At 49.9% G+C, this 27,438-nt stretch overlaps 1 long non-coding RNA gene across 2 annotated transcripts in view; it reads left to right on the top strand.

Annotated features, from left to right (window-relative positions):
• LOC106502789 overlaps positions 1-19,043 on the top strand; it is a 32,976-nt gene extending 13,933 nt beyond the window's left edge. Inside the window, exons 2-4 of one of the 2 annotated variants that reach the window (XR_001919080.1) lie at positions 16,634-16,740; positions 17,807-17,888; positions 18,414-19,043. This is a non-coding gene — a long non-coding RNA (uncharacterized LOC106502789). The remainder of the gene's footprint in view (positions 1-16,633; positions 16,741-17,806; positions 17,889-18,413) is intronic. The other variant, XR_001919081.1, reaches the window with a different exon arrangement.

Raw genomic sequence — 27,438 nt, forward strand, 5'->3', positions numbered from 1 at the left:
ACGAACTACCCCGGGATCGAGGGAGCCCCAACACCTACATGCCACTCTTGGGGGTTGCTGCAGGGAGTATCAGTTCTCTGGCACCTTCGATCTGCCCTGTGTGGGCAAAGCGCTCTGCTGAGGTTGTGGACTTCAGGCAATGAGAAGCAAACAGCAGTGCTGGGAAGTGAGCTGAGCCCATTGGAGGTTTCCAGGGCCAAAATGCAGGGACAGTGCCTGCTCCCCAGGGAGGTGGTGACAGGTGACACTTCCCAAGTAACTCAGACCCTCCTGCTGTAACATGGAGACAGATGGTTAGAAAATCAGTCCTTTCAAGTCCTCCTTTACCTCAAGGAGAAAAGCCTCGCTTTTCTTACCTCCTTTCTCACACTTGAGCATCTACCTTTTGCACTAAAAGAGATCCAGCCTTGGGCTTCAAGGCTTCCAGTGCAGTTGGACCTCACTGCACGACTGAAGCGACTTAGCAGCAGCAGCAGCAGCAGCAATGTACAACATTGCTACAGTTTCTAGTTTATTTTTCCAATTAAGTCAAGTATATAAGGCTTGGTGTTGGAATAAATTTACATAATTAAGACATCTGGTTTAAGAGAACATTAAGCACATCCCAGGTTGTGCTGCATCAGACAGGTGGCAGGTGGGGGCTGGGGCAAGCAGGGCGCTGGCCTGAGGGATAAAGCCCCCTCTGCACGGGCGGCTCAGGCCCGTTCCTTCTGGTGTCCATCACCTCTCTGGATCCAGTCATTTCTCACCGGCCCTCCGTCCGCCGGAACCCCCTGCTTGCTCCTGCCAAGTGCGATCTCGTCTCGGTCATTGTCCATGCTGTTCTGGCCACCACCCCTTCCTCCTTCCACTTTTCAGTGTCCTGCCCATGCTTGAGGCCCAGTGTGAACGAGTGGGAGTGTGTTTGTGTGTGTACGTAGGGGAGGGAGAGGGTCTGGAGGAGATCGGGAGAGAGGAGACAGGAACAGGGGGAACAGACGTGGCCTCACAGGAGAGATGGTCCAGATGGATGGAGGAAGCTGGATACGTGGGCCTAGGGGTGTGGGCTGAATGGGGGCGGAGCCAACGGGTTAGCATGGCTCTGGGGTCTGGTCTCTGTCAATAAAAATTAGAGCAGCACCAGTGCTATTTGGCAGCCTAGATGGGAAGGGAGTTTGGGGGCGAATGGCTCCATGTATGTGAAAGTGAAAGCCACTCAGTGGTGTCCGACGCTTTGTGACCCCAGGGACTGAGGCCTGCCAGGCTCCTCTGTCCATGGGTTTCTCCAGGCAAGAGTACAGGAGGGGGTTGCCATTCCCTTCTCCAGGGGGTCTTCCTGACCCAGGGAAAGAACTGGGGTCTCCTGCATTGCAGGCGGATTCTTTACCATTTGAGCCAGCACATGTATGGCTAAGTCCTTTTGCTGTACAACTAAAATTATCACAACCTTGTTAATTGGCTATATTCCAATACAAAATAAAAATTAAAAACAAAATCAGAGCAGCTGAACTTCATGGAGTACACAGGCATCAGACACGAGTCTGAGAACTTCTCATGCACAGTATGTCTTCTATTTAAAACCTACCACATTGTGCTTGCTCTGTGGAGGCACTACAAGCAAATTTTATAAAAAAAAAACAAAACCCACGAATCTTAATTAATCCTCATAAGAATCCTGTGCAGAAGCGCCGCCATCGTCTCTGTCTGCAGAAGGCAGTTGGTGACGCCCCCCGGGTTCTTAGAGGAAGAGAGTGGAGGGGCTGGTAGTTTGACTGGCCATCCGGTTCCAAAGTCGGCTCCTCCTCATGGTCATGCCTGGGTTTCTTCATGCTTGTGAAGAGCCACGGGCCAATTATGCTCATTACCCATTTTACAGATGGAAACACCAAGGCACACGGAGGTTAGCGATTTCTCAGCTTGAAAGTGGCCGAGCCGGGACCCAGCCCAGATTTCTGGCTCCGGCCCACACTGTAACCACCTATAATCACCCCTCGGTAATGAGCCCTTTGAAGAAAGGTGAGTCACTTACCTTGGCCGTGCCTCAGTTTCCTCACTTGCCAAGTTGGGCTCTAGTAACCCTGCCCCACTGACTCACCAGGAGTGATGAGGGAAAGGATCAAGGCCAAGGCTCTGAGAAACTTGCCTTAGGAAGGCGCCCTGGCCTGGGAGGAAGCTGGTCTCAGGCGGCTATGCTCCCAGCACCCCGAATCTACATCCAGTTACAGCTCCCTGTCGCCCTTCAGCTTCCTCTCCCGGACTGTTGGTGGCCTGAGATGGGGTCTCTGGTTCATCAAGCTCTCCAAGTGTCTCTGACGGTGCAGCTCTGTCCTGCTGCCAGTGGGAACTCTCTAGGATTTGATCTCTGCAGAGCAGACCTGGCCATCTGAGACTCGTTCTGGGAAAGCGCATTCAGCAGGGCCAGGCCGGGCTCTGGCTTCCACAATAATCCCTGTGGCTACATAGTTGCTCAGTGATCCTTTGCGCTGAGAAGTCACAAACACAGCGGCGCCTTAGAGGCTCCTCCTGGAGGGATGCCAGGCAAAGGGTCCAGCCCTGGGGTCAGACGCCCTGGGCCAGGCCATCTCCTGTACATCTGCTCCGAGTTCTCCTTGGAGGCAGTGCTCTCAGAAAACAGCGTCATCCACTCATCCAGTCCATTCGTTTGACCACTCTTTGTTGAGTGACTCCTGTGTGCCAGGCACCAGGAAGACAGCTGTGAATGAAACAGACCAAAGTACAGTTCTCAGGAGCTGACAGCCCAGTGGAGCAGGGAGAGGGGGCAGGGAACAGTAAGGCACTCCCACCCAACCAAGTACAGACATATATGTATGCACATACACATGCAGATATGTGTATACACACACTTATGCACATGTTCAGTTCAGTTCAGTTCAGTTCAGTCGCTCAGTCGTGTCCACTCTTTGCAACCCCATGATTTGCAGCATGCCAGGCCTCCCTGTCCATCACCAACTCCCGGAGTTCACCCAAACTCACGTGCATTGAGTTGGTGTTGCCATCCAGCCATCTCATCCTTGGTCATTCCCTTCTCCTCCTGCCCCCAATCCCTCCCAGCATCAGAGTCTTTTCCAATGAGTCAATTCTTCGCATGAGGTAGCCAAAGTATTGGAGTTTCAGCCTCAGCATCAGTCCTTCAATGAACACCCAGGACTGGTCTCCTTTAGGATGGACTAGTTGGATCTCCTTGCAGTCCAAGGGACTCTCAAGAGTCTTCTCCAACACCACACTTCAAAAGCATCAATGATATACATATTTAAGTGTGTGCTATTCTTGAATGCAGAGTTCCAAAGAATAGCAAGGAGAGATAAGAAAGCCTTCCTCAGCGATCAAGGCAAAGAAATAGAGGAAAACAACAGAATGGGAAAGACTAGAGATCTCTTCAAGAAAATTAGAGATGCCAAGGGAACATTTCATGCAAAGATGGGCTTGATAAAGGACAGAAATGGTATGGACCTAACAGAAGCAGAAGATATTAAGAAGAGGTGGCAAGAATACACAGAAGAACTGTACCAAAAAGATCTTCATGACCCAGATAATCACAATGGTGTGATCACTCACCTAGAGCCAGACATTTTGGAATGTGAAGTCAAGTGGGCCTTAGAAAGCATCACTACGAACAAAGCTAGTGGAGGTGACGGAATTCCAGTGGAGCGATTTCAAATCCTGAAAGATGATGCTGTGAAAGGGCTGCACTCAATATGCCAGCAAATTTGGAAAACTCAGCAGTGGCCACAGGACTGGAAAAGGTCAGTTTTCATTCCAATACCAAAGAAAGGCAATGCCAAAGAATGCTTAAACTACCGCACAATTGCACTCATCTCACACGCTCGTAAAGTAATGCTCAAAATTCTCCAAGCCAGACTTCAGCAATACGTGAACTGTGAACTCCCTGATGTTCAAGCTGGTTTTAGAAAAGGGAGAGGAACCAGAGATCAAATTGCCAACATCTGTTGGATCATGGAAAAAGCAAGACAGTTCCAGAGAAACATCTATGTCTGCTTTATTGACTATGCCAAAGCCTTTGACTGTGTGGATCACAATAAACTGTGGAAAATTCTGAAAGAGATGGGAATACCAGACCACCTGACCTGCCTCTTGAGAAACCTATATGCAGGTCAGGAAGCAACAGTTAGAACTGGACATGGAACAACAGACTGGTTCCAAATAGGAAAAGGAGTACGTTAAGGCTGTATATTGTCACCCTGCTTGTTTAACTTATATGCAGAGTACATCATGAGAAATGCTGGACTGGAAGAAACACAAGCTGGAATTAAGATTGCCAGGAGAAATATCAATAACCTCAGATATGCAGATATGACACCTCCCTTATGGCAGAAAGTGAAGAGGAACTAAAAAGCCTCTTGATGAAAATGAAAGAGGAGAGTGAAAAAGTGGGCTTAAAGCTCAACATTCAGAAAACGAAGATCATGGCATCTGGTCCCATCACTTCATGGGAAATAGATGGGGAAACGTGGAAACAGTGTCAGACTTTACTTTTTTGGGCTCCAAAATCACTGCAGATGGTGACTGCAGCCATGAAATTAAAAGACACTTACACCTTGGAAGGAAAGTTATGACCAACCTAGGTAGCATATTTAAAAACAGAGACATTACTTTGCCGACTAAGGTCCGTCTAGTCAAGGCTATGGTTTTTCCTGTGGTCATGTATGGATGTGAGAGTTGGACTGTGAAGAAGGCTGAGCACCGAAGAATTGATGCTTTTGAACTGTGGTGTTGGAGAAGACTCTAGGGAGTCCCTTGGACTGCAAGGAGATCCAACCAGTCCATTTTGAAGGAGATCAGCCCTGGGATTTCTTTGGAAAGAATGATGCTAAAGCTGAAACTCCAGTACTTTGGCCACCTCATGCGAAGAGCTGACTCATTGGAAAAGACTCTGATGCTGGGAGGGATTGGGGGCAGGAGGAGAAGGGGACGACCGAGGATGAGATGGCTGGAGGCATCACTGACTCGATGGACGCAAGTCTGAGTGAACTCCGGGAGTTGGTGATGGACAGGGAGGCCTGGCATGCTGTGATTATTGGGGTCGCAAAGAGTTGGACACGACTGAGCGACTGAGGTGAACTGAACTACTCCTTGGAAGGAAAGTTATGACCAAACTAGATAGCATATTAAAAAGCAGAGACATTACTTTGCCAACAAAGTTCTGTCTAGTCAAGGCTATGGTTTTTCCAGTAGTCATGTGAGAGTTGGACTATGAAGAGAGTTGAGTGCCGAAGAATTGATGCTTTTGAAGTGTGGAGTTGGAGAAGACTCTTGAGAGTCCCTTGGACTGCAAGGAGGTCCAACTAGTCCATCCTAAATGAGATCAGTCCTGGGTGTTCATTGGAAGGACTGATGCTGAGGCTGAAACTCCAATACTTTGGCCACCTCATGCGAAGAGTTGACTCATTGGAAAAGACCCTGATGCTGGGAGGGATTGGGGGCAGGAGGAGAAGGGGATGACAGAGGATGAGATGGTTGGATGGCATCACCGACTTGATGAACATGAGTTTGAGTAGACTTTGGGAGTTGGTGATGGACAGAGAGGCCTGGCGTGCTGCGATTCATGGGGTTGCAAAGAGTTGGACACGACTGAGCGACTGAACTGAACTGAACTGATTCTAGGTAGTAATAGATGCTATAAAAATCAGGCAGGGTTTTGAGACAGAGAGTTCCTGCGGGGGCTACTTTGGATTGAGGGGCCTGGAAGTCCTCTCTGAGGTGCACCCTTTGGGCAGAAGCCTGAAGAAATTAAGAGTGTCTTCCACGTGCCTATCTGGAGGAAAAATGTTCCAGACAGAGGGAATAGCATGTGCAAAGGCCCTGTGGTGGGCACATGCTTGGCCTGCCCCGGGAAGGTGAGAGTGAAGGGAGGAAGGGAGAGAGGAGCTACAGCTGAGATGAGGAAGGGCTTTCTTGCCCACGGCAAAGAAATTTGTAAGTTTTTAAAAAAATTTAATTGCAGGATAATTGCTTTACAATATCATGATGGTTTTTGTATGGAAGTAACCTAGATGTCCATTGACAGATGAATGGATACAGAAATTATTACACAATGGAATATTACTCAGCTATAGAAAAGAATGCATTCAAGTCAGTCCTAATGAGGTGGATGAGCCTAGAGCCTATTGTACACAGTGAAGTAAGTCATTAAGAGAAACACAAATATTGTGTATTAATATATGTGTAGGTTTTGACATGGCATTCAAAATGATTCCTCTGGCTGCCTGTGGAGGATAAACTGGTCTGGGGGTATAGGGGAGAGTCATTGCAGGGAGACCAGTAAGCAGGCAACTGCCACAGTCCAGTGAGAGATGATGGATGCTTGGACCATTTGTGGTGGAGCTGGGAGGTGATCAAATTCCAGCTGAAGTTTAAAGGTAAAGCCAACAGGACTGGTTGATAGATTGGATGTGGGGGAATAAGAGGAAGAGAAGCATCTAGACGAACCTCAAGATTTGGCCCAATTGCCTGGAAGGATGGAGTTACCTTTTACTATGAGAGTGACCAGCTTGGGTGGAAATGGGGGCACTGGAAACCTGCACCTTTGGCCCTGACGCTGGGGGGTCCTCACTTCTAGGCTCTGCAGCCCCTGGCCATCTGCAAGAGTGCCCTGGAATAGTAACCTTGAATTTACGCGGGAACCAACACTGCCTTCCTGAAATCCTATCTCTAAAGTTTGCAGGGCCCTTTTGACTTTCTCGTTTACAGACTCAGCCTGCAGTTTATTCTGATGGCTGGGTTCATTTTCCCGAAGGACAGGCAGCTCCTGCAGTTAAAGAATAAACTGATGAACATTCCGGCAGCGCTCAGAATGCCCCAGGCCCATGGAGGCGATTAAGCCTGGCTGCCACCTGTCCAGATGGGTTGGTTGGAAAGTGCTACATCTGTTAGAGGGAGTTTGAATGTTAAAGAGGGATATCAATTGTAGGAAGGAAATTACTGAGTCTTCAAATGCCATCGACTGGGAAAAAGACGGATGAGGTTTTTATGGACGTGCTGTTTGTCCCAATAAAATAAAACATCTTAAAACCCGCCTTCACTGGCATCAAAGTACCGCAGTGTTGTCTAACATAGCAGTTTACATCTCGGTGATGCGTTTCTTAAAAACAAAAAGCAAAACAGTGTTTTCATCCCTCTATCTGGCTTTCTAAAGCAACTGCAACAAGAATATGCATTTATTTGTGCAATGAAATTTACAAAGCACCTACTAAGTGCAAGGCCCCGGGCTCAGGAGGGGAGAGAGATGAATCAGCTCTTTTTCTAAGCCTGCTCATGGCTAATGGGAGACATAAAGAGCACCCAGGGTGCAGTGGATTAGCACAGTAAGGAAGGTCCTGAGGTTCAGAGTGGGGAGGGATTGCTGGGGCCTGGGGCAGGGAGTCAGAAAAGGCTTTTTGGAAAGGACAACGTGTCCATTTACTTGCGTTTGTTGGCATGGAACCAAAACCCCTAATGTATCTGATTTATACCTCAGAAGGATTTATCTCCCGTCACAGAGCCTGCCCATCAGGAGGACTTCAGGGTGGGTTCAGAGGCTGGATCCAGGGATTCAGCGTTATACACCACACCAGCCTCTCTGCTTTGCCATCCACTGTTGTGGTTTCATTCTGAAGTCAGTTCCCCTCTTGGTCATGAGATAACCCCCATCAGCAACTGGGACCATGTGTCTGCTTGCCCGGGTCCACTGGCACTGAGAGAGAAACCTCTCCTTCAAGTGTGGGGTATATACTCTGCTGATACAACTGGCCATCTTAGGCCATGCGCCCTCCTTGGGCCACTAACAATCTCTAGGGATGGCTGTTTACCATTGACTGATGAGGTCACCCTAGAGCAGAGGATCAGATCGGTGTCCCCTGAGGTTGCACAGGCACAGGTGGCCATCAGTGCAAGGGGGGACAACCATCAGCATGTCTCACTTGAAATAATGAGTTGTATGGTTTGTGAATTACATCTCAATCACACTGCAGTTAAAAAAAAAAAAAACCCAGAGAAAAACAAGGCAAAGTTGGACTTGTGTTTGAAAAGAATGTGGAAAAGGATATTGGTTGGTGGATTGGTTTTTACACTAGCAGAGATACAACAAGCATCATTTAACAGCAACAGCGATATTAGTGGGCGGCAGTTTTGAATACTTTCTGTGATCCATTCATTGTATGTAGGGCTTTAAAGGCTAAGCAGGACCTCTCCGAGCCAGCCTCCCTTACCTGACTCACCTGTTTACCTGAAGCTCGAATTCCTCTGTAAACATAGAGATGGGTAAGCCTGCAGCTTGGGGCCATTAGCTTCTGCCTGAAACACACACTGGTTTGTCTGTTCGCTCAGACTCAGTGGTTTTGTTCCCAAACCTGTTTAGTCCAGATGAACTGGAGATGGCAATTGCCTAGCTTACTTAGATGTAACAAATGGATAACTGGGAGGGCAAAAGAAGAGGGAGAAGCAGCTTCTCTGCAGACCAAGATGAACTGTTGAGGAAGATTTGATGAGGGCAAAAAGTTTGAGAAGAAATTGGAAAAATAGATAAGAAATGCCAGCACCAGCGGTGCTCTGCCCAATACCAGAATCACTTGTACGTGTAGCTGCTGGGCACTTGATATGTGGCTGGCGTGGCTGAGAAACAGCTTTTTATTTTCTTTAACTGTAATCAATTCACACGACTAAAGACAAATATGCGATTCGGTTACTGAGCAATGTTTCAATCTATTTGGGACAAGTTCTTCATTCGCATCTACTTTTTCAACTTTAAATTTTCTGAATCTAAATGTAGATCAATTGATAAACAGAGATGCATTTGAGTATAAAATACAACCAGATTATGAAGATTTATATGAAAAGGGTAAACTATCTTCATTTTTATATTTATTATACAGTACGGTGAAATAATAATGGTTCAGATTTGTATGGTTAAAGAAAATATATCATTAAAATTAACGTCTTTTTTAAAACATTTTTTTCAAATGTAGCTACTAAAAAATTTAAAATTACACACGTGGTTCACCTACTTCTATTGAACTGCAATGGTCTACAAGGATTCTGCACTCAGATTGCTTTGCAAGTGTCTTTAAGTCATGATCCTGCCATCAAGAAATAAAAACTGAGCATAGTATGATTAGACGAAAGAAGAGAGATAATGGGAGAATCCAACAGCTGGTTCACATTAAAAAAACTCATCGGCTCTGCCATGAAAATCTTCACTAATTAATAAACCTGTGTGTGTTTTCTGTTAAGTTATGTAAGAGTTGAAAGCAGTGAAAGTGTTAGTCGCTCGGTCAGTTCGGTCGCTCAGCTGTGTCCGACTCTTTGCAACCCCATGGACTGCAGCACGCCAGGCCTCCCTGTCCGTCACCAACTCCTGGAGCCTACTCAAACTCATGTCCATCATGTCCGTGATGCCATCCAACCATCTCATCCTCTGTCATCCCCTTCTCCTCCTGCCTTCAATCTTTCCCAGCATCAGGGTCTTTTCCAGTGAGTCAGCTCTTCACGTCAGGTGGCCAAAGTATTGGAGTTTCAGCTTCAACATCAGTCCTTCCAACGAACACTCAGGACTGATCTCCTTTAGGATGGACTGGTTACATCTCCTTGCAGTCCAAGGGACTCTCAAGAGTCTTCTCCAACACCACAGTTCAAAAGCATCAATTCTTTGGCGCTCAGCTTTCTTTATAGTCCAACTCTCACATCCGTACATGACTACAGGAAAAACCATAGGTTTGACTAGATGGACCTTTGTTGGCAAAGTAATGTCTCTGCTTTTTAATATGCTGTCTAGGTTGCTCAGGTGCTCAGTTGTGTCCAGCTGTTTGTGACCCTGTGGACTGTAGCTTGCCATGCTCCTCTGTCCATGGGATTCTCCAGGCAAGAATACTGGAGTGGATAGCCATTCCCTTCTTCAGAGGATCTTCCCAACCCAGCGATGGAACCTGGGTTTCCCTTGTTGCAGGCAGATTCTTTACTGTCTGAGCCACAGGGAAGCCCATGTAAGGATTAACTGGCCCTTTTTCGCCAGTTTAGTTTTACAGTGGACCTCCTGCTGGTCCCAATTGCTCTGGATAAGAGGGCGCCTCCTGGGTTTCACAGTCACCCCTGGAGATCAGGGTTTATATGATGACTCCCACCTTCGAGAAGGGGGTTTCTGAGGCTCAGGGAGGGAGAACAAGGTGCTGAGTGTCTTCCAGGCAGGGAATCAAGGAACAAGGGGACTTGCATCTTGTGTTACCTGACATCAGCCCAAGGTCACGCTCTTTCCCCTGACACTGCTGGGGTCCTAGACACTGGGCCCTGGTTACTAGTGAATAAACCAATCGTAACTCACCGCATGAGAGAACCCCCATTTTCTTGGGGGCTTTCATCAGTCTCTCTTACCTGAAGGTGTTAAGGAGACCAGGACTGATTTCCTGGGACTCCCAGGTTGTCGTCTTGAAGCAGAAATAATTCATGAATGAACCGCATGCTCCCCTTGGTGGCTGTGACTGTGTGCCATGTGATGGACGTCATGTGTGCATCCATCACTTGCTTCGTATGCTGAAGCCCTAACCCCAATGTGAGGGTATTGGGAGGTGGGTCCTTTGGGAGGCAATGAGGTCATGAGGATGGGGACCTTAGGATGGGCTTAGTGCCCTTATAGGAAGAGACCCCTGTGACAAGAGAGCTTTCTCTCTCTTCTCTGCCATGTGAGCAGACCGTGAGAAGGTGGCTTGTCTATGAGCCAGGAACCCAGTCCTCACCAGGAGCTGAATTGGCCAGTACATTGATTTTGAGCTTCTCAGTCTCCAGAACTGCCATAAATAAAGGCTTGTGGTTTAGCTGCCCCGTCTCTGATAACTCATTATGGCAGCCTGAGCCCACTAAGACTCCACGGTTCTTCCCATGGATCCTGAAGCCTCTCTCCGCTCTAAGAACAGGTGTATATTTTAAGAACCAGAGAGTCCAGTCCAGGACCTGGTACCATTCAATCTCACAACAATCCGAGAATCTTCTGCCGGGAATCCCCTCCTGGGAGTGCCTTTCCACACGTCCCTCGTTCATGAGGGTGGTGGTCACTGGCTTGCATGGATGCTTCCAGCACCTCTTTAGAATGAGTGGGTTCCGGTGTCTCTGACTTTGGGGCTTGAGCCAAGTCTCCTTCAATGTCCAGGTGCACTGGATTTACTGTCTCAGGAGAGAGGGACCTTTTCCTGGAAAGAGGCGTCTGGAGCAATCCCGGTGTCTGGTGCTGTCTCCAAGGCTCCTCTTGCAGCGCTGAGGACATAGTCAGTCCTTGGCGAGCAGTCAGGGGTCAGCGCTGGGGCCCCAGGGGGTGTCCTCCCTGTCCAGCCCCACTCTGCCACTGTGACCTGTGGCTCCTGAAGGGGCCGTGTGACTGCGTCCAGGTGAGGATTAAACGAGCTAATGCACCGGAGCACTCGGGACCCCAGGTGCCAAGTGATAAGTGCCCTGAGAGGTCAGCCCATTGTCGTCAGCGGGTCACTAATCAGGGTCACAGGTGAGTCTGGTCAAGAGGCCTCCCTGGAAACAGGTGTTTGGGTTTAGGAGGAGAGACTTCTGTAGGGACACTTGGAGATTTAGCCCGTAATTGGCAGCTTTGCTTCCAATAGCTCTTGAGCGACAAGCCATGCAAGGCTGCTTATCTTCAAGCCAAGAGCAGAAAAGGCTGTGGGGCCTGGCTCCCTGGGATGCCCCCACCCTGAGCTGCTGTCAGGTGACCAGACGCAGACAGACCTTCCTAAGCTCTGGGCTCAGGGCCCACTGCTCTTTCTCATCCTGATTCTTAATTTTAAAAAATGATATCCAAAGCGTCCATGACTGTGGATTCCTTGACACTCTGCTGTGGGCTAATCTTCAGGGTGAAGCATCATCTTTCTCAAGCGGTTTTGTCCTCTGTGTATCCTCTTTGATCTGGAGACCAGGAAGAAACATGTGTTCTCACTCAAAGCTGGAAAATGTATCCTACACTCAAATCTCGCCTTCCTCCCTCTAAGTGTTCAGCTAAGTGTTTATCTTTCTCTTTCAAGGGCGATGGATGTTTAATTCCTCGAAGGCTGTAAAGCAGGTTGTAAAGAGATGGAGTTATTATTGTGAATATCCATGATGATCAAGGCGCACTCCTTGCCTGCCCCAGTCCTTGGTCACTGTGATGAACTCCTTCAAAGATAACCAACTCCAGCTGCTCTGAACAATTACTGGACAGGACAGAATTGACCTGCTTTGGTGAAGATCTTTTTATACAAAGTAATTAATTTTTTGGCAGGACTGGGTCTTCATTGCGGCAGGCGGGCTTTCTCTAGTTGCGCTGGGTGGACTTCTCATTGAAGTGGCTTCTCTCGTTGCAGAGCATGGGCTCTAGGGCATGCAGGCTTCAGGAGTTGTAGGGCAAAGGCTTAGTTGCCTGGTGCCATGTGCAATCTTCCTGGACCAGGGCTCAAACTTGCGTCACCTGCATTGGCAGACAGATTCTTAACCACTGGAAAATCTGGGAAGTCCCAGATGAGGATCTGTTATGGGCAGGCAGAGAAGAAAGCTTTAGAGAGAAAGAAGAATCACCAGGAGCCTGGCAGCCTATACCTGCTGGTTCCTCAATCTCATCTTTGACCAGTTCATTCAATAAATGCTTGTCAAGGGATTTCTGCACATCCAGGATCAGCTGATGCTGGGAGAGTGATGAGAAGTCATGTGCTCTGCAAACTGTTGAGTGCTGCCATCTGCAGGATGATGGGCTAGTGCCTGCCGTGGGCTCACTGACGTCGGCTCACTGACGTCTGAAGATGCTGATGGTGATGGTGATAAGGGGGATGACCTCAGAGCATCCTTTTCAGCCTGCATTTGTGCAGGATAAAGGTCTGAACCACGGGATCCCAGCAAAAAAATACCACATGGAGCTGATAAGGTGAGGAATGAAGGTCACCAGAGTGTCCTCAAATGCATTTGTGTTGGTGATGGTGATGGTGATGATGAGGTCGTCTGACATTTGAAGCCCTGTGTCCTATGGGTGGACCCTGCTGAGCACTTCACTGCACCTTCCTGCCCTCATCCGTCCCATGGTCCTGTGCCACAGGGGCTGTCATTATCCTTGCTTTTCAGATGAGGAAACTGAGGCACAGAGAGGTTACATAAAGCCCGAGGTCACACAGCTAGTGAGTGGTGGGCTGGGATTTGGACCCAGAGAAGCTGCCTGCAGAGGCCGTGCTCTCAGCACGCTGACTGTTGGGATGCGCTGTCTTCCTGCACAGAAAAGACTCAGGAACTGTTTCACTCTGTGACCTTCTTGGGTCACATTTCTTGGCATTCCAACACCTGACCTCCAAAAGGCAAAATGGAGACACTTCCCCCAGGTGTCTCCTCCTTTCCAGACTCCATCCTCCCCTCCTGTGACTTCCCACTCTCTCCTCCTGGCTCAGAACAGGCAAACCCTGACCCCCAGAGCCTGCGGAGCGGGGCTGCAGAATCGTCAGGGGGTCCGGGCCACCACCTCCAGGTGAGAATGAGCAGGATCTGTCGTTTTACGACCCAGATGGTCTTTACGACCTGGATGGTCTGTGCTCCAGTTCATGCTACACGCTGGGATCCACCTGCAGTGGGGAAAACGAGGGGCTTTGGGCGGTGATTGCTGGATTGAGAGGTTTCTCAGCTCTCATGCGAGACCAGAGAGGGCGGCAATAATGGACCCTCCCTGGGGTCAGGGAGCAGCTGAACCTGAGCCCTGCTCTGTATCTGGGGGACACCTGCCCCCGCTGGGCTGAAGCAGCTTCCTGAGGCTGGTCCCCGACCCCCTCACAGAAATGCCTGCTGGAGGGGGGAGGAGCTCGGTAGAGGTTCAGTCCTGGAGCAGTAAAGACGGAAACAATCTCCAGGGTCCAGGCCGTTGGATACTCAGGTGAAGTCTGTCTGAGCTGTGTGGAACCCTGCCGTCTGCACACTCAGGCTGCTGGTGCCGTGTCTACACGGTGTGGCTACACAGCCCGGCAAACCATTCTGACCACACGGAGCCCAGCAGCTGCTCCCCAAGTCTAAGCTGGCTGGAGAGCTGTATCCTCCTTGGAATTCTGAGGAGTTTATGACTATGCCCCCCCAACCCCCCTCCATTCACAAAGTCGCACATCCTGAGTCAGACCCTCTTAAGCCCGCATCCTGTCTGAGACCCCTCTGGCTTCGGCGTTCGCGGCACATGGGACGGGCCAGTGCGGGAGTTTTCGTGGTCTGGGGCCGCCCTCGGGTGCTGGGAGGGGCTCCTCTGAGGGGAACTCGGGGCCCCGGAGCCCTGGGTCCTTCTCTTGGGCTGCAGCCAACGTCGGGATTCCCTGGGGATCAGGAAGGTCCCTCATGGTAGAGACCACGCCTGTTTCTCCAGTTCCCACCCCTTTCTTGGCACCTGGTGGGCTCTGGTCTCCTAGGAAGTGGGTTTTTCCTTTGCTCAAATCACTGGGTCATGATGTTTGTTCATTTGCTTTTGGGAGGAGGGTATTGGACCGCCCACCCCATGATCCCATTCCCTCAGGAGGGAAGGGGCTCTGCTCACCGTTGCATCCCTAGGGCAGGGTCTGGCTCAGCGTGTGTCTGCTGGAATATTAAATTAGTAAGTGAATGAGGGATCCTGTCTGTTCCTTTCAATCCAGCGCCTGGCAGAAAACCTGGCACTCAGTTGCTGCTAAGTCGCTTCAGTCATGTCCAACTCTGTGCGACCCCACAGACGGCAGCCCATCAGGCTCCTCTGTCCCTGGGATTCTCCAGGCAAGAATACTGGAGTGGGTTGCCATTAGCCTGGCACTCATTAGGACTCCATAAATATTTGTCAGTTGAATGAGTGAATGAATGAAACTTCTCTATCTTCTCTCCCCCTGCACCTCTAGTCTTTAAGTCACCCCTCCCTGTCTCACTCCAGCACCCCTGTTTCCTGGCCTTCTTGCTGGATTTGGGTCCCACACCCCAGGGCCCTGCTCTGACCACCTCCCTCCTGCCTGGATGACGGGTGACTCTCAGCCTCGGCGGCCAAGCGCTGATGCCCCAGCTCTGCAGCCACCTCGACATGCGAGGCTGCCCTGTCCACCCACGTCATCGCCCCCCGCTGAGCCCGTGGGGTCGCAGAACCTCTTCCGATTGGCCCGCTGCCGTGGGTCACACTCCTGGGAAGAAGTCCCCCGCAGACTGACCTGGTTCCCAGAGTCTAGGATCAGTCACCTACTTGCGTCAGAGCTAAAAACAGTGTTATTTCCCCAAACTCAGCTGCACCTGTGGAGACAGAAACAAGACAGTCTATTTTTAGCAAGTGACAGACTGCACACATGGAGCTATAATTAGCACCTCGTGCAAAGGGTGGAGTTTCCAACCCGATGGGGAGAGTTACTGCCCCGGGGGGGGGCCCTCAGCTCAGCACCCGTCTCTGGTGTGTGATGTGGGACAGAGCCCGCTGCACAGAGGGAAGGCCTGGATCCCCGGGAGTCCCAGGAAGGGGATGAAGCTCTCGTGGGTGGTGCTCCCCATGCGTGCTTCCCTCCTTTCTCTTTCTGGCCCACTGTTGGCAGAAGGCCTATCCCGCCCAGGTCTGAATGGCGTCCTCCTGCAGGGGTGATGGCCAGGCCAGCGTGATCAAGGTGCCAGGTCACCCTGGTGTCAGGCTGGAGAGTCAGATGGGGAGCAGGGTGGGGGTAGTCCTCCAGTGTCCCTCTCTCTTGTTTCTCATAGAAGCAGAGAAACTGGCTGCCTAGAAAGGCTACATTTCCCAGAGTCCTGTGTCACCAAAAGTAGCCTCTGGAGTATAAGCATCATCTCTTTCTCTCTCCATTAGCTGGGAGAGAACAGAGGAGGACTGTCTGGGACAAGGATGAAGGCTGCAGCCTCAGAAATCAGAGTCTTGAGAAGGAGGTAGAGCCCCAGTTTCCTCTTCTGTAAAACGGGAGAGTAATTATACCTCTGTTTTCCATAAATTAGAATTCTTTCATCTGCTAAGTGAGAGGAAATTCATTCCCAACTCTCCAAGGCAAAGGGGGATTTGTTGGGTCTGGTAAGCGGAAAACAATTTTTTTTTTTTATGAAAGAGGCATGGCTGTTTGCCCTTGGCCTGGGGACTCAAACATGCCTTATCTGTGCTTGTTGTTCCCATAGCAAATTTGTTAAGAGCAGTTTAACAATTCTGCTTTTAAAGGACCATAAAATCTCATTGTAACCCATGTGTTGGCTGGTGGATGTGCTCAAATCTTGCATTTATGGGAAGTCTGCGGCCGCTGTCCTTAAGGTTTCTGTGATTCACGGAGCTGATGTCTCCCCGGCCCCGCCCGCTCTCATCTCCAGCCTCTGCTCAATTCTTCTCCACCCTGCATCTCTCCGTGCTCTTCCCACTTCCGCAGGGTCCATCACCAACGCGGCACAGCCTCCTCCTTGTTTTGTACCTCCTCAAATCCCATCTCCGATGGCAGCTGTGATGGGCACCCCGTATTCATGCTTCTGGAGCTGAACAGCAGAGGCTCGTTTTTATCGATGTCGGTCGCTTTGCATTTCTGCCAACTCCAGCATCAGGTTGTGTTGCTTAGCAACCCTGCAGTCCCCTCTACAGCTTCTTCTGGAGGCTGCTCCTGCACCCCGCTGCTCCTGTGCCACTCACGTCCCTGTGTAGCTCCTCAGTTATTGCTTTGTGGTCTCCTTCCAGCCTTAGGACTCCACGCCTTCACGCCTTCAGTTCACGCCTTCACGCCTTCAGACTATGTCCCCACACCGTGGAAGTTCCTCTCCTTTGAGCATCTCTCATTCCAGCTGGTAAGAGATGTGTTTTCTCCCCGTCAACACTGGTAATAATTATCGTGGCCATTTACAGACTGTCTGCTCTATGCCAGGCATTGAGTCTCTGCCTTTCCCATATTCTCTCATTATTCTGCACAAGAGCCCCTGTAAGGTGGGGCCTGTTTCCCCATTTTACAGATGAGGAAGCTGAGGAAGGATTCAGGAGAAGGGCCTTGATGGCCAGTGATGGAGTTGGGATTTTCCCAGTGCTGTCTCACCCAGGCCAGGCTCCCAACCATTGTTCACTGCTTTCTATTTTTTTATTGAGAGGTCATTGATACATAACATTGTATTAGGTACTTAACATAATGAGCTGATGTCTCTATGTATTGCGAAATGATCACCACGGTAAATTTAGTTAACAAGCATCACCCGTGCGTAGTTACCAAAGTTTTTGTTCTTGTGATGAGAAGTTTTAGGATCTACTCTTAGTAACATTCAAATGTACAATACAGGACTGCTAACTATAGTCCCCATGCTGTATGTTACATCTCCAGGACTTACTAATATCTGTTCACTAGAAGTTTGTACCTTTAGGCCACCTTCACCCATTTGCTCACCTGCCAAACCACTTACCCAGCTTTAAAAAAGAACGTTTATTTATTTGGGGCCATGCTGGGTCTTCACTGTGGCACGTGGAATCTTTAGTTGCAGCATGTGACCTCTTAGCTGAGGTGTGTGGGTTCTAGTTTCCTGACCAGGGATGGTACCAGGCCCCCTGCATTTTGGGAGCATGGAGTCTTAGCCGCTGGACTCCCAGGGAAGTTCCACTTACCCAGTTTTGTTCTTTCACAGGCCACTGTCTTCATTTCCCCACATCCACACACCACCAGGATGATCCTTTAATATTTTTCTTTAATTAGATCTATCTTTGCTTTGACTAAGAAACGTTTATTTCAAAGGAGGTCTCCATCAGGACTGTAAACGAAAACCAGCGTGCCTTGCTGCAGGAGGATGGTCACCATAGAAATTAACACAATACTCCTAAACACAGGGGCTGCGTGCCGCACCAAGCCTGGGGTCTGTTCTTTCTTTGTCTCAGAGGGTGATAAGAGAGGCTCCAAGATGTGCTACAGGCGTATTAGCACCAGATCGCGATGTCGTCTTCGAGGTCACTGGAAAAAGTAAGGAAGGGTCACTGTGGGATTCGGTGCTCCTGGGTGCCGCCTGCACTGACTCTCAACCACCTCATGTTTGCCCCTTGGGAGACCCTGAGTCAGAAGGAGGGGTTGGGAGGGGTGAGAGAAGGCAGGGAGAATGGCACTGCCCAGGCCTGAGAAGTGAGGAGCCCAAAGGGGAAGCAGACAGAGGGCAGAGGAGGCTGCAGAGGGGGAGGGGAGAGGCCTGGAGGCCACACAGTTGAGTTTTGAGGGAGGCCGTGATGAGCCACGCGAGGACGCAGAGCCAAGGTGTGGAGGGCCCTGGCCGGTGCTGCTGAAGTCTAAGAGAGGCAGGGGATGGGGATATCCAGCCAGATGGGGCCCCATCAGATCCATGAGTCAACCCCAGGTTGTCATTTATCCCCCGCCAGCTCCCAGACACTCCTCCCTAGCAGGTCCCCCCAGCAGCCCCAAGAGGCTGAGTGGAAGGACAGGTGGAGACTTTGAGTCTCGTTTCCTGAACCCACATGTCCGTCTCCCCTTTGTCAGCTCAGGAGAAGGACAGATGAGGGGCAGTGGCAGCCCCTGTGAAGTGCCCTGGATTGGATTTCTGAGATCTCACCAGCCCCAAGGACCACACTGATGCCTGGGCCAGGGACTTCTGCCTGCCTGCCCGCTGCCGCCACGATCGAATCCATTGACTCCCCTTCTATCAACGCCTTCCCTGAAACAGGCAGGGCGTGATGGTTTCAATGATTTACTTATCTCGAGCCAACAGGTCATGACAGAGAAGTCAATAGGTGTGTGTTAGAAGGAGTTCCTTTAATTATTCAGGCTCTCTAAAGAACAGGAGAGATATTTTAACATGAATTAAAGCGCCTGGAGAGAGAAGACCTGGGGTAGAGGTTGGGGGTCTCTAAACCACCTGCCACCCAGGTGGCCCTCCAGGACACAGGTGAAATGTACTTAATTCAACTCTAAGTATGAATATTGATCGAGTATCTTTCTCACACTGAGTTCCATTGTAGCCCTAGGGGCTCAGTGATGACAGGGCTCACCGTTTAGTGAAGGGTGTCGGGAAGACAGAGAAAGGCCTTAAAACACTGCAGTATGATTACGGTTTAATGTAAGGAGGACCAGGCTGCTTTAGGAGCAGAGCAAAGATGATCTCAGGCAATATTGCCAGGGACAGAATATTTGATGTTTAAATATTTTTTCCAAATCGCTTTATTATTATTATTTTTTGCTTCTTTGGGTACAAAGGAAGCCTTAACACAATTTAAAAATATAAAGACATTTACAAGCTATATTCTGATCATAAATAACATTAAAACATTAATCATAAAAGATGGAAATATCTCTGTGTCTTGATTGTGGTATTTTTGTTTTTACCCCAGTGGACACATTTGTCAGAACTCACTGAGTGGGACACTTAAAATGGGTGCATTTTATTGGAAGGAATTCTCTCCCAAATAACTCCCAGATCAAAGCAAAAATCAAAACTAAAATATGTGTAGGAAAGGGTGAAAGGGAGACAAGTTCACACCCAGGCCTGAGGGCATGGCTGAGTCGGTGGGGGGGGTGGGGCGGTGGGGGGGTGGGGATGACTTAGAAGAAAATTTCTGTTCTTAAGAGCCTGCATTCTTCCAGAGGAAAGAACAGTTCTTGAAAAATAGGGTGGGGAGGGAGAATAAAATAAATGAAGACAAACTGGGGGAGGGAATTAACGCAGATAAGAACCCAAGTCAAACAGGCATATGGTTGGTGTCTAGAAGATGAGGTTTTTAGAGGATCTGGTGATGTGAACTCCAGTTAGGAAGTGTATTTTTCCGTTTCAGGAGCTGGAAGGGTTTTCGGCAGGAGAGTGACATGTGGGGAGCTGGGTTGGGGAGGATGGCTCTTCTTGCAGGGAAGGGAGTGGGGGGTCTGGAAGCTGGGAAAGTCGGAGTCTGCGCGGCTCCTCCCTCCTCCTCCTCCTGGGCTCAAGCATCTTCTTTCCGTTTCTGAGCCATTGCAGAGAGTTTGGGTGCTAGCCCTGCCCTGCTTCTTGGTTACATAAAACAGAAATGAAGTTCTGAGAGGGTGGACCATCTCCCTAAAGCCCCATCATAACTGAAGACATCAGCCATCTGGTGGGGTCTGTGAACTTGTACACTGTCAGGGGGAGGCAGGTGGAGCGATCAGGACAGGCCTGTCTGGATTCTCCATGATGAGAAAGGAGTTTCCCAGAGGGCACAGGGAGGGCTGCAGAGAACTCTGGGATGAGAAGGACCAGACCAGCCAGGTCCCTGGAGCACCCTGACGGTCTAGCTGCCCTTGACGGGACGTGACAAGGCAGGAAGGTGGGAGGAGAGCCAAGAGTGGAATTTTGTAGCAGTAGGGGCTGGAGCAAATTCCCCTGGGAGAAGGCCAAGAGTAGTTTCTGGGTGACTGGCTCAAATTTCCTTCAGGGTTGGTGTCTCACTTTTAAAAAATGTCTTTGTCTTCCAACCAGAATCTCACTGGGTGTAAATATTTATTGGAGTGTAACCAACATGAGAAAAGTGCCCAGGTCACAGATGCAGTCTTGATGCTTCAGCATGAGGTGAGAGGGGCACTCCTGTGGCCAGCCCCCAGATCAGAGACAGCAGCATCAGGAAACCAAGGCCATCAGGATACACCCCTGTGGGGGAGGGGTGCATTGTCATCTTCAGCGTAAGGAGACAGGCTCCCAAAGAGCCTCAGTCTCTCCCAGCCGTTTCACAGGAGCACCCGAAGTACAGATTTTTGCATACCAGACTTCTGGAAATGGGACCTACTGGTATTTTCAGGGTGTAATTTCACCTTGATTCCACCCTGCTGGGCAACCAATATTCCAAATCACAGAATGTGAAGCTGGACATCAAAGACTGAAATATTTGTTTGAACCACTGGACAAAAAGCTGCCCAGAGAATTGGGCGACTGAAGCAGGACCTTGGCTATCATGATGACAGGGACAACTGGCCAGCAGTGGGGGCAAAGGACTCTCAGGTCCCGAGACAGCCACTGTGCCCTGGGAGCTGCTTCCTGGAAGGGCTGATCAGGCTGGGACCTGTGGATGGGCCTGCGAGGGCTACAGGGACTGGTCTGAGCTGGCATTCAAGTCTAACTGTGTCAGAGAGAGTTCCACCGTGACATCGAGGACGATGAACCCTGGGACCATCATCCCAGATCCATCTTTCCCCTCCCTCCCTATCTCCCTCTCTCTCTCCCGCCTCAGTAAGAAAATGGATTACGGTTTCTGAAGGTAACAGCTTTCTCGTCCTCCCCTATGAATAGCCGAGCGAAGAATTAATTTAGATTTTTGCAATGTCGGGGCCTCTCTCATTAAATTACTCCCACTGTCTCTTGGAAGCCCTGGTAACTTAGTTTAATGATCTCGCGTTCTCTATACCCTTGAAAAATGCTTCATGTGTCTCCCAGCACAGGCAATCTTAAATCTGCTCGCAGCTTTGTGTCTCCTTGTCTTTTGCCCAGAGTCTGAGGGCCCATCACCAACCTGCCCCCGTCCTTGCCTCTGCTTGAGGCTCCCCAGCTCCCTGGGTCCCTGGCCTTAGTTTCTCATTCTTTGCCTGTTCCCTTGCTCACTGACATTACCATGTTTTTCTCCTACTAAAAGCCTGACTATACCCACCATGCTTTTTTATAAAACTGAAATGATGATGATTTACGTTCTTCTCAAGTCATTGCTTGCTGGTTTATATTTGTCAAGATGGGACAGGCAGTCCCCAAGGGACATCGGGCATCCCCTTGGCTGGTGCAGGTTGAATAATGGATAAGCAATCGCTTCATTCACTGACACACAAGGGACCTTTCATTTCTTCATAGGGATCCCTGATTATATGTGAAAGAAGCAAGAATTACACAGACACCCTTCACAGTCCGGAAAATTCAAGTGAAGGAAAGAGTTTGTTTTTTTTTTAATTTTTTTTTTATTGAAGGATAATTGCTTTATAGGATTTTGTTGTTTTCTGCCAAACCTCAACATGAATTAGCCATCAGGTATACATATATCCCTTCCCTTTTGAACCTCCCTCCCATGAAGGAAAGAGTTTATGTTTGCTCACATCAAAGAGAAAAAAAGAATTCTCTATAAAAAACTTCACCTGGACATCATATTGCATCTCAGACCTCTACAGCCTCTGTGTCATCTAAAGGTCTGATTTGTTTCCCTGGGTCTCTAGGTGGTCCCTAGAGATCAGTTTCCTGGGGCCAGAGCAGGTGGAAAGGAGGATGGAGGGGGAGAATGGAACCGGCACCAGGTACAGAATGACAGAGGGGCTGCCCCGGGAGGGCAGTTAGGAAAGGCCACTGTGTGAGCTCACAGCTGAGACGCTGGTCGTGGGGGCGTCTGGGGGAGTGTCCCAGCCTGGACAGGACCCGAGTGGGTTTGAGCCTGAGCTGGAGGAACGTCACAAAAGAGCTGGCGTGAGTCTGGGCAGGCTCAGCGTGAGCAGTGAGGCCACTGATAGATTCAGAAAGTTAGGAAAAGTCTAGATCAAGTGCAGGGCCTGTGGGCCTTGGGGGAGAGCTTGGGGGTGACTGGAGCTGGAGGGTTTGGGGGTTTGGAGCAGAGGGGGCACTTGCTCCAAAGAAGGTTTTCATAGCATCCCTATGGCTGCTGGACTTCCCAGGTGGCGCTAGTGGTAAAGAACCCGGCTGCCAGTGTAGGAGACGTAAGAGGCCTGGGTTCGATCCCTGGGTCGGGAAGATCCCCTGGAGGAGGGCATGGCAACCCACTCCAGTATTCTGGCCTGGAGAACCCCACAGACAGAGGAACCTAAACAGTCCATCCTAAAGGAAATCAGTCCTGAATATTCACTGGAAGGACTGATGTTGAAGCTGAAACTCCAATGCTTTGGCCACCTGGTGCGAAGAACTGACTCATTTGAAAAGACCCAGATACTGGGAAAGATTGAAGGAGGGAGGAGAAGGGGGCGACAGAGGATGAGATGGTTGGATGGCATCACCGACTCAATGGACATGAGTTTGAGTAAACTCCAGGAGTTGGTGATGGATAGGGAGGCCTGGTGCACTGCAGTCCCTGGGATCCCAGAGTCGGAACTCAGCGACTGAACTGAACTGACACAGGAAAGTTCCTATGGCTGCCATGTGCCAAATGGCCTGTAGGGGGCGAAATGGAGACAAGGGAACCAATGAATGAGAAGGTGCGGAAACCGCTCAGGAAGAGCCCATGAGGATCTGTCTAGGGTCAGCTGAGGTGGGAGAAGGGGGTGGATTCAGGATATATTTTGAAAGTAGAGCAAGCAAGATTTGCTGATCAATTGACAATGATGTGAGAGAGGAGTCAAGAACAAATCCAAGGTCATCCTGCACAGTTCTGATGTGCTCAAAAACAAGAGAATTTACTAACAATGATCAATTTGCAATTAAGAGCATATTGGCAGATATTTTAGGCTTCCAGGCATTCTTTAGAATGTTCTAAGGATGAGAAACAAAGCTTCGAGTGTGACCCACGCCCATCTGACGTTCATCCTCCAACCCATAAAATGTGTGCTTCCACATCCAACATGAATCACCGAAGTTGTCCTCTGGCTATTTATGTGCTGGGAACCAGCCAGGCTCTTTGCTACAAACCTGAAGACGGTCCGCGTCAGCAGGGAGATAGGATGGTATCGCAGGCAGATAGAGCAGATTGGGAGGCGTGAACCACGCCGGTTTGTCTAGCCGTTCCCATCGATGGAGGAAGGAATTTTGGGTCCCGCCAGCTCCCAGCTGGGCACAGTGGTGGAACCCAGGCTGCTGTTGTGGTGGGTCAGTCCCGTGGGACGCAGAGCCTCATGGGCAGAGTTGCTCAGGTGTGTCCATCCTGAGCAGGCGCCACGCGGTTCAGAGAAGGGCGGCCAGGGAGGTGTTCAGAGAGGAGCTGACTTGTGGGTTGGGCAGGGAAGGTGGAAGAATGAGGGAGGGGACCCCCCAAGGAGAGAGAAGACCTGCAAAGGTGCAGCTGGCAGGGACGATGATCCAGGCAGATGTGAGAGCCTGGAGACGTTTAAACCCATGAAGGCCGTTTGCCTGCAAGCGACGGATGCCCACCTCAACACAGAGAAAGATTCAGGGGACAGCTGGGATGTCCTCAGGCACAGGGAGGGCTGGGAAACAGGTGTGGGAAGGACACCTCCAGGGCTCCCCCAGGAGGTTTCAGCAGCAGCAACTGTGGGGCAGCCTGGTCCAGGCAACTCTCTCTGGAATCCATGACCCAATCATCCTCAGTCTGGGGACCGGAAGGAGAAGGAACCTCTTAATGTTACAGACAGGGCTTCCCAGGGGCCGCTAGTGGTAAAGAACCCACCTGTCAATGCAGGAGACGTTAAGAGATGTGAGTTTGATCTCTGGGTTAGGAAGATCCCCCGGAGGAGGGCATGGCAACCCATTCCAGTATTCATGCTTGGAGAATCCCATACCGAGGAGCCTGGGCTACAGTCCATAGGATCGCAGAGAGTCAGACGCGACTGAAATGACTTGGTACAGCACAATGTTACAGACGAGAAGCTGGAGGTCACAGGAAGTCGTTCAGTGTGGCCAGCAAGCGGCATGGGGGCATGGGTATCCAAGCCCATGGGTTCCAAGGTTTATGAATTTTCACCTGCAAAAATGTTTCTCAAGCTTCAGGCATCCCTAAGCTACCTTCATGATTTTAATTGTTTGCACTATACTATCTCTTCTATTATTCAACTCACCTTTATATCTATTTACTTAAACTTTCTATTCATGAGGCTCATGGCTCGTTTTAGTTTGGTCTAATGCACATCGAATACTCTTATGCTATTAAAATAAGTAATGTTCATCTGAGAAACATCCAAATAACACTTGGAGGGTCATGCACCACATTTGGGGCAATCCTGCACCATAACTAGGGTGCTTTTGTCTCAGGAGGATGATACAAAATATTTGTGCTGTTGAACAACAAGAGTTCTTCACTTGTTTGAAGAAAAGCAAATAGCCTGAGTCCAGAGTGGCTGGAACAGGTGAGTGAGGAGAAGATGCCAGGACAAGGTCAGAGAAGTGGGGGGTGTTGAGATGGGAAGGGCTTTTCCTTCCGGGGAGTTGGGGGCTGTGGGAGGGTTTTGATAAAGAAAGCGTGTGATCTGACTGGTGTTCTGGCAGGAGCCCTCCGGCTGCAGTCGGAGAAGAGGAATGAGAAGGCAGAAGCAGGGAAACTCAGCGGCTAGAGAAACGATGGAGCTGGCGGTGGTCTGGACCAGAGCATAGCTAGGGAAGCGGAGAGTGTGACTTGGGTCCTGGTACCGTAGTTTGAAGGCTGAGATTTTCACCTTGACCTGTGCATCCACTAATGCTGTGCTTGGAGGCTGGGCAAGCGGGAGCACTCCTGGTTGGGAGGATCTTGTCACAAGTTCACATCTTCCTGTGGTCAGAGCTACCAGAGATGCTCCCTTCCTCCTATAAGTGAGTTTGCAGATTGTGGGGTCAGGGACCACCTGGCCCCTGCGTGTAGTGGGTGAGGGTCATGGCAACCCCTCTCCTCCTCGGGGAAGACCTCCAGGGGTCAGAGCACCTGCACAGTCCCCAGGGGTCCGGGCATTAGCTGGGCTGTGGGAGAAGGAACTTCGCAGAGTGCGAATCACTCCAAGAAGGAGGCAGGACTTTCCTCACTGCCCTTTTCCAATCAGCCGCAGCAGATTCCTCTTTAGTGGGTGGAAGATGGACGATTTCATTATTTGTGGCACTCGGCAATCAATCTGGGAGTTTGGGCTAAAGTGAGCACTTCCCCTCCCGCTCACTGTTATCCATCACGTTTAATCATTGGTCTCCCTCCAGGAGCCGGGTGCTGGGCAGGGCAGCTGTCCCTGACTTGACAGTTTTTACTCTTCAGGGGCTGTGGGGAGGGGCCAGGCACAGAAAGGGGCAGAGCTAGGCGGGAGTGTCCCCACGACAGGTGGGCTGGTGCGACCAAAACTTCAACAGAGGCCAGGGAACGGCCAATGAAGAGAGGTTGCAGGAGGGACCCTTGAGAGGCCTCAAAGCCTGGCCTCATTGCCAAGAAAATCCCTCACGGGAGGGAGGAGACGGAACACAGAAAAGAAAAGAAATGGCCAGAGTTCTCTGCCAAGGGAGTGTCGCAGATTTTAATTCAAGATGAAATGTGTTCTTGTTTGTGTACAACTAATTTTCCTCCCAAATGAAGGGTTTTGTCTATCACTCAAGTGTTTCAATAGCAACCGAGTCTCCCCCACTGTAATTAAGGTAGCATGTGCCTCTTGAGTTTGGGAAGCAGGCTGTTTGTGTTAATGAGTTGGGGAAGCAAGCCTGGCTTGGATTGGTTTCTGGGTCCAAGAAGGAAGAAAGCAACAAAGAAATGGAAGAAAACAAAACACCTCCAAATAGAGACTTGGCGCCTGCCAGGATGACGTCATCCGGAAACTGTGAGCAAGTTTCCCTGAAGGAAGGGTCTCGAGACTCCTGGTCTCGTTAGAGAGCCGAGACCAGGAGGGTTTAGGGTCCGGAGTCACACATTCCCAAGCCTCTGGGCCTGGTGGGAGGTGTATGTGAAGATGGCGGGTGGGCTGCAGTTTTTCACACAAGTACATTGTGTTTGCATAGAAAATACATGGAATTGAAGGTAAATCCTTCAATTCCACACACACACGCTCACACACACAAATACACTCATGTGTTTTCTTGGAACATATGGCTCTCTTAATTTAACTTTTGAGGGTTTTTTTTTTGCTTTTAGTAAAGAGATGGTATTTTAATCAATTACCACTAATATAATGGCATAACCCAATACCCTTTGTAACTGTGATACCTGTGTTATCTCACAGTTCTGAAGGCACGGTGTGGCTCAGGTCTCTGTGAAGGGTCTTGCCAGCCATAATCTAGGCATCAGCAGGCTGCGGTTCTCATCTGGGGCTCGGGCTCCCCTGCCAGATCCATGGGCTGCTGGCAGAACCCAGAGCCTTCTCGCGCTTTCCGTGTGGCCTGTCCCACCCTCACGCTGGCAATGGTGGGTCAAGTCCTCCCGTCATTTGACTCTTCATGCCTTCGTCTTCGGCTTTCCAGGGCTCGTGTGATTGTGTCGGAACCACCTGGATAAGCCAGGACAACCTCCCTCCTTTAAGGTCAGCTGACTAGTAACCTTAAGTACATCTAAAGAGTCCCTTTTACATGAAAAGATGCTCAACACGACTAATTCTCAGAGAAATGCAAATCAGAACTACAAGGAGGTATTGCCTTCTATCAGTCAGAATGGCCATCATCAAAAAGTCTTCAAACAATAAATGCTGGAGAGGGTGTGTAGTGGAGGGACACCTCCTACTCTGTTGATGGGAATGTCAGTCGGCGCAGCCGCTGTGGAGAACAGTATGGAGGTTCCTTAAAAAAGTAGAGTTACCATATGATCCTGCAATCCCACTACCGGACATTTATCCAGAGAAAACTCGAGAAGATGCATGAACCCCAGTGTCCACAGCAGCACTGTTTACAATGGCCAAGACACGGAGACAGCCTAAACGTCCGCAGATAGGTGAGTGGATAAAGAGGACGTAATGCCATCCGAAGCATCATGGGCCAGCC

This window comes from Capra hircus, chromosome 13, assembly GCF_001704415.2.
Source record: "Capra hircus breed San Clemente chromosome 13, ASM170441v1, whole genome shotgun sequence".
NCBI classification, from domain to species: domain Eukaryota; kingdom Metazoa; phylum Chordata; class Mammalia; order Artiodactyla; family Bovidae; genus Capra; species Capra hircus.